This window comes from Lucilia cuprina, chromosome X (assembly GCF_022045245.1).
Source record: "Lucilia cuprina isolate Lc7/37 chromosome X, ASM2204524v1, whole genome shotgun sequence".
In the NCBI taxonomy this organism is placed as follows: domain Eukaryota; kingdom Metazoa; phylum Arthropoda; class Insecta; order Diptera; family Calliphoridae; genus Lucilia; species Lucilia cuprina.
The window spans coordinates 14,120,487-14,127,982 of NC_060949.1; positions in this window are offsets into that span (position 1 = coordinate 14,120,487).

Below are 7,496 nucleotides of genomic sequence, written 5' to 3' on the forward strand. Positions count from 1 at the left end.
AGTCTATAGACTGGCATCAAATCCAGAAAGCCCTGAGTTACATTGAACAAATTTCATTTTCTTAAGTGAAGCTAATTTTTATTAACAAATTAGTATTTGAAGAAAATTGTTGAGTTTTTGTTTTACTTACGAAGATGTTAAACTTACGATCTTGAGAATGAGTTTTTCCTGAAACCCAAATGGGTGTAAGTTAAATTGTTATGTTCAACGTTCGAAACCAAATTTAAAGCAGTATTTGTCGCTCAAACAGCATGGAATTTAGGTGGCATAAGGCTTTTTTGTTTTCATAAAGGTTTTCGAAAATTGGATTTTTTTTGAAAAAGTTGTTAAGATGTTAAAATAATTCATAAATTGTAAGGATCCGTTTTAAGTGCAATTTTAAACATTTTGTACATCAACGTGTAGCTTGTAAGAAATCATGGAATACTTTTTTTCAAATAAACTATTATATTATAAACCAGTTATGAGATTTTGGGTTCCATAAAACTTCGACGTAATTCGTCATAAATACGAACTTTGGTATTTTTAAATCATTTATGTTATTGTAATTTTCTTAAGGGTACATTATATACATAGGAGCTATGGTCAAATATGGACCGATACTCATAAAAATGAGGAGCAACTTATATGGGCGCTACGAGAAATCGAGGACCTGCACTAACTAAATTCTGTACACTTCGTCCAAAATACAAAGCAAAATATTTGTGTACATATGGAAAAAGTTATAAGAAAATGTACAAAGTGCAGCAAAAAATAATAATAATAAAAATTTAGAAATAAGAAAACGTGCTAGAAAATCTCCATAAGCATTATTTTAAAATTGTTTCACAAACAAATCTGCGTTTACACATTTTTAAAATATGAACAAGTAAGAAATTATAGCCGGGCGATGTCGATCATATAATACCCTACACCTTTTACAAAAATATATTTAATTTAGTTGCCATAATAAAACATTTAAATTGTACCTTGCCTCAGATACACGCAGAAAAAAAACATAGCTCGACATCGTTACTATAACTAAACTATGTTCACATTAACAATATATTGTTATCAAAAGCATATAATTGTTATTTTAATTCTATTGAAACAATATTGTTGTTACTGTAATCATTTTCATGTTCATGGCAATTATAAATTTGAGTATGATTCACTGAAAAATAATTATCTTTTCAATAACTAAATAATGGTAACGATAAAAACATTTTATGTTACTAACATCCATTTAAGTAAGCTTACAAATAACCATTATTTATTTTATTTTATTTATTTATTCATTTATAATCAAAGCCCTTATGGGACAAATGATTAAAGAAATTTATTAAATGGAAGAATATTTACATTATAATATAAATATTAATTAAAATATTAATTAGTATATTAAGTATAATTTAGGAAGAACTCTTTCATAATAACAAAAAAATTAATTATAATTAAATAAATTATAGTAGCTGTAAAAATAATTTAACAACATTAATCAATTTTGCATATGAAAAAGCATTAGTTCAGTATTGTTAGTAACGGCAATTATTTGTAAGTTGTTTAAAAATTATCAAGTACAATTTTTCGGAAAACATGTAGACTATGAGTAAACTTTCTTTCTTCATATGGAATAACATTATTCCATAGATTAATAACACGGACTTGAAAAGACCTCTGCATATATCTATATAAAATTCTAACGTTACTGACTGACTGATTGACTGATTCATCATCGCACAGCCTAAACGGTTAAAGCTAAAGAGCTGAAATTTGGACAGGGGATTGGTCTCCCACCAAATAGATCCATTAAGACGGGATTTTTGGAAATTCGAATGTTTAGGGGGTAAAAACGGGTGAAATCGGTAACCTCATATCTCCTAAACTAGAAAAAATACAAAAGTAGTTTAAAGCTTATCGTCGTTCATATAAAAAATATGCGGACAGGTGTCTGGTACTTTTTTTCAATTTCGGCCCCTTTAGGGAAAAAAAGGGTAAAAGCAGTATTTTGGTACTTTTTTTGCACCCCATGTATCTTTTAAACCAGTAAACATTCAAACAATATTTTTGACTCCTTCATAACTTGACGAAAAAATAAAAATATAAATTTAGTACTTTTCGGATATTCGGATGTTTAAGGGGTGAAAATTGTACCTATTTTTGGTACTTTTTTCATAAAACATTGATTTTGGTTTATTAACTTATACATATAAATACGTAATAACGGGCTCCCACTACGATGTTGCAACATTTTGGAATAGAATTTTTATTTCGTTAATGGGTAGAAAAAAAGTACTAAAAGGGGTAAAAACTGGAAATTTGATTTTATTCAAACACAATGATCCAATTTATATAAAATTTTTAGATTTAGAAACACTAAATATGCTAATGAGGTGTTATTTGGAAACCCGGTAACAAGTGATATTTTTTGGTACTTTTTCATTCTCCATCCGGTAGTTTTTGAGTTTTCTTTGATATTGAAATCGAAACATGAAATTAATAATAAAGAGACTTTTCGGTACTTTTTCGTTCTACACAGGTATTTTCTTGAGTTTTCTTTAAAATTAAACCTAGAAGCATGAAATTAAGCATGTAGAGCCCGGAGTAAGTGAGAATCTATAAAAGGGGACTTTTTGGTACTTTTTCGTACTTCGACTGGTACTTTTTGAATATTCTATAATATTGAACCTAGAAACATGAAATTAAGCATGTAGAGCACGTAGTAAATGAGAATCTATAAAAGCGGTCTTTTTGGTACTTTTTCGTTCTACAAAAGGTACTTTTTGAGTTTTCTATAAAATTTAACCTAGAAAAATTAAATTAAGCATGTAGAGCCCGGAATAAATGAAAATCTATAAAAGGGGACTTTTTGGTACTTTTTCGTTCTTCAAAAGGTACTTTTTGAATTTCCTATAATATTGAACCTAGAAACATGAAATTAAGTATGTAGAGCCCGGAGTAAATGAGAATCTATAAAATTGGACTTTTTGGTACTTTTTCGTTCTTCAAAAGGTACTTTTTGAAATTCCTATAATATTGAACAAGGAAACATGAAATTAAGTATGTAGAGGATGGATTAAGTGAGAACTTATAAAAGGGGACTTTTGGTACTTTTTCGTTCTTCAAAAGGTACTTTTTGGATTTTTGTATAATATTGAACCTAGAAACATGAAATTAAGCATGTAGAGCCCGGAGTAAATGAGAATCTGTAAAAGGAGACTTTTTGGTACTGTTTCGTTCTACAAAAGGTACTTTTTGAGTTTTCTATAAAATTTAACCTAGAAACATGAAATTAAGCATGTAGATCCCGGAGTAAATGAGAATCTATAAAAGGGGACTTTTCGTTCATCAACAGGTACTTTTTGAATTTTTTATAATATTGAACCTAGAAACATGAAATTAAGTATGTAGAGCCTGGATTAAGTGAGAACATATAAAAGGGGACTTTTTGAAACCTTTTCGTTCTTCAAAAGGTACTTTTTGGATTTTTGTATAATATTGAACCTAGAAACGTGAAATTAAGCATGTAGAGCCCGGATTAAGTGAGGACCTATAAAAGGGGATTTTTTGGTACTTTTCCGTTCTTTAAAAGGTACATTTTGAATTTTCTATAATATTGAACCTAGAAAAATGAATTTAAGCGTTTAGAACCTGGATTAAGGGAGAACCTATAAAAGGGCACTTTTTGGTACTTTTTCGTTCTTCAAAAGGTACTTTTAGTGTTTTTTATAATATTGAACCTAGAAACATGAAATTAAGTATGTAGAGCCCGGAGTAAATGAGAATCTATAAAAGGGGACTTTTTGGTACTTTTTGAATTTCCTATAATATTGAACCTAGAAACATGAAATTAAGTATGTAGAGGATGGATTAAGTGAGAACCTATAAAAGGGGACTTTTGGTACTTTTTCGTTCTTCAAAAGGTACTTTTTAGATTTTTGTATAATATTGAACCTAGAAAAATTAAATTAAGCATGTAGAGCCCGGAGTAAATGATAATCTATAAAAGGGGACTTTTTGGTACATTTTCGTTCTTCAAAAAGTACTTTTTGAATTTCCTATAATATTGAACCTAGAAACATGAAATTAAGTATGTAGAGCCCGGAGTAAATGAGAATCTATAAAAGGGGACTTTTTGGTACTTTTTCGTTCTTCAAAAGGTACTTATTGAATTTCCTATAATATTGAACCTAAAAACATGAAATTAGGTATGTAGAGGATGGATTAAGTGACAACCTATAAAAGGGGACTTTTGGTACTTTTTCGTTCATCAAAAGGTACTTTTTGAATTTTTTATAATATTGAACCTAGAAACATGAAATTAAGTATGTAGAGCCTGGATTAAGTGAGAACATAAAAAAGGTGACTTTTTGAAACCTTTTCGTTCTTCAAAAGGTACTTTTTGGATTTTTGTATAATATTGAACCTAGAAACGTGAAATTAAGCATGTAGAGCCCGGTTTAAGTGAGGACCTATATAAGGGGACTTTTTGGTACTTTTCGTTCTTTAAAAGGTACATTTTGAATTTTCTATAATATTGAACCTAGAAACATGAAATTAAGCGTTTAGAGCCTGGATTAAGTGAGAACCTATACAAGGGCACTTTTTGGTACTTTTTCGTTCTTCAAAAGGTACTTTTTGTGTTTTTTATAATATTGATCCTAGAAACATGAAATTAAGTATCTTTAAAAGCCATCAGGGACTTGAGTGAATGAAAATTTAAACTGGAATATTTTCTGGTACTTTTTGAATTTTCTATAATATTGAACTTAGGAACATGAAATTAAATAAAATAGGTCCTTTGGTACTTTTTCGTACTTCACTGGTACTGGTACTTTTAGAGCTTTCTAAAATATTGAATATATAAACATAAAATTAAACACGCAGTATCCCAATTGAACGAAAATTGAAAAAGCATACTCTGGTACTTTTTTGTTCATTTTGAACCTAAAAACACTAAATTGGACATGTAGCTTCCTGATTGTATAAAAATCTTTATGCGTTTTTTTGGTTTCTGGTTCAAAATTAAACATGCGTCATCCTGATTTAATGAAAATATATAAAAAGGCACTTCTTCAACTGTTTTTTCTAATTTTCTGTAATATTGAGACTAGATATATATACATTTACAATAATGATATTTATTTTATTCCATTACGATGAGGGTAGCGAAGCACACTGGGTATAGCTAGAAAGTTTTAATAAATAATTAATAAAATTTAATTAATACTAAAGTTGTTCCATACAATTGGAAAAATTGTTATGTCCAGTTAGATTTATCAACCGTATAACTACCATTTTTGCACTATTATTTTTTTTCTTAAACTTAATATTAGCTTACACAATGTTTTTTTTTTTTTTTTGAAATAATGATGACCAAATCGAAATTTCGAACTTCAAAAACAAAAAGTCATTAAAAACCCTCTAATCAACATTAGTAATAATTTATGACCATTTTAATTTTTACCCTCATAACTAACAAGAGCTATATAATATCTGTAAGAATCGAAGAAAACCCGAGCAACGCCGGGTACATTTAGCTAGTAATTTATAAAATGATTTCATTTTCAACTTTTATTATGAATTTTTATTCATTCATATTTATATGAATATGTAGACAGACAACTTGTGCAGATTATAGTTGTAATAATGATAATATTTTTTTTTTTAATAAAAATGTGCATTTTTAACTAGAGGGTATTAAATTATTGTCAAATCTTTTACTTGTGTCATTATTGTGGCTGCATTGTTGAATGGATTGTTATGATCGATTGTATGAAATCATAAAGTTGACTTCATAATCTGCCATCATCATCATGATCGTCATCATTGCTGTCACCATTATCATCATTACTTTGTTGTCGCTAAAAATGTTTTGTTTCTAATTCTTCTTTCCATTCTTAAAACTTGCACACATTTGTCAGTCAGTCAGTCATTCAATCATTCATTTTGTTACTTTGATCATTCTTGCAACTCACTTCAATATCTAATCGCACAAACTTTTCATAAATATTTACTCATAATTTATGTTTTTTTTTTAGTTGTCATTTTTTTAAAAGCTGTCGATTTTAATTATTTTCAAATCATTGAAACGAGTGCGAGTATTTGTCTTCGCTAAGAATTACACACTTTACAACTCCAACGAAATACATACAAGTATTCTATGACAGATCACTTTAGAAAGTACAAATGATTTTATGATTCTTTTGGCGGATGTTTTGTTTGTTTGGTTTTTATTTATTTATTTATTTTTATTATTTTATTTTGACAATGATTTTTATAAATTTTGTAATTTTTATGTTGTACCTATTTACATTTACAATTGACTTTGTATATGTCAAGGTTGCAATATTGGAGTTATTCACTTTGTGGAAAAGTATATTCTCTTAAGTACAAGTAGGAAAGTATAGTCGGGCATGGCCGACCATATAATACCCTACACCATGAGTATATTTTTAAAATTTTTACTTTTATAAAATTTTTATTTTTTGTAAAGAAACTTTTATGGTGAATATTACCATAAATCCAAAATATTTAAGAAATTTATTGATAAAAAACTAAAATTTCTAAATGAGGCTTTATATAGGTCAAATATGGGCCGATCCTCGGTAAATTTGGGAAAAGGATATATTTCTAAATAACAGTTAGTTTTGTTGAGTTTCATTGCGATACAAATGGTTACAAGTCAATTTTAGACGTTTAAGTCATTTTTTGCAGGGGGGTTTGTATGGGGGCTAGGGTCAAATATAGGCCGATCCTTACGAAAATCTGCAGTATCATTTATACTTATATAAAACTTATTTGTGCCAATTTTTAGAGAGATAGCAGAATATTTGACGTAATTATAGCATAAAAAGTTCAAATCGGGAGGTACGGTTGTATGGGGGCTAGGTGAAATAATGGACCGATTTCAACCATTTTCAATAGACTTCGTCCTTGTGCCAAAAAACATGCTTGGTCCAAATTTCATCAAATTATCTTGAAAATTGCGGCCTGTACCTTGCGCACAAGGTTTACATGGACAGCCAGCCAGCCGGACAGACGGACGGACGGACGGACGGACATGTCTTAATCGACTCAAAAAATGATTCTGAATCGATCCGTATACTTTAAGGTGGGTATTGGACCAATATTTTTGTATGTTACAAACATCAGCACAAACGTATAATACACTCCCCACTATAGTGGTGTAGGGTATAATAACATTTAAACTCTGTTGGGGAGCTATATTGGATTACAAATCTTATTTTAAATATGTTAGAAAATAAAGTAGGACACAGCCAAACATATGATACTCTCCGCTTGCTCCTAATGAATATATTTAAAAATATTTTCGAAATGTTAATGTTGGTTAAGGGTATGCTATTATCGGACATGTTCGCCTATACTATTATTTCAATACATATCCATATATTAAATAATTAAATTTAAATAAGTGTGTTGTGTTATCCATCATCATAGCACAATGATTTAGAAATGTTCTGTTAGAGATACTATCACACTCTACGTAAGTAAAA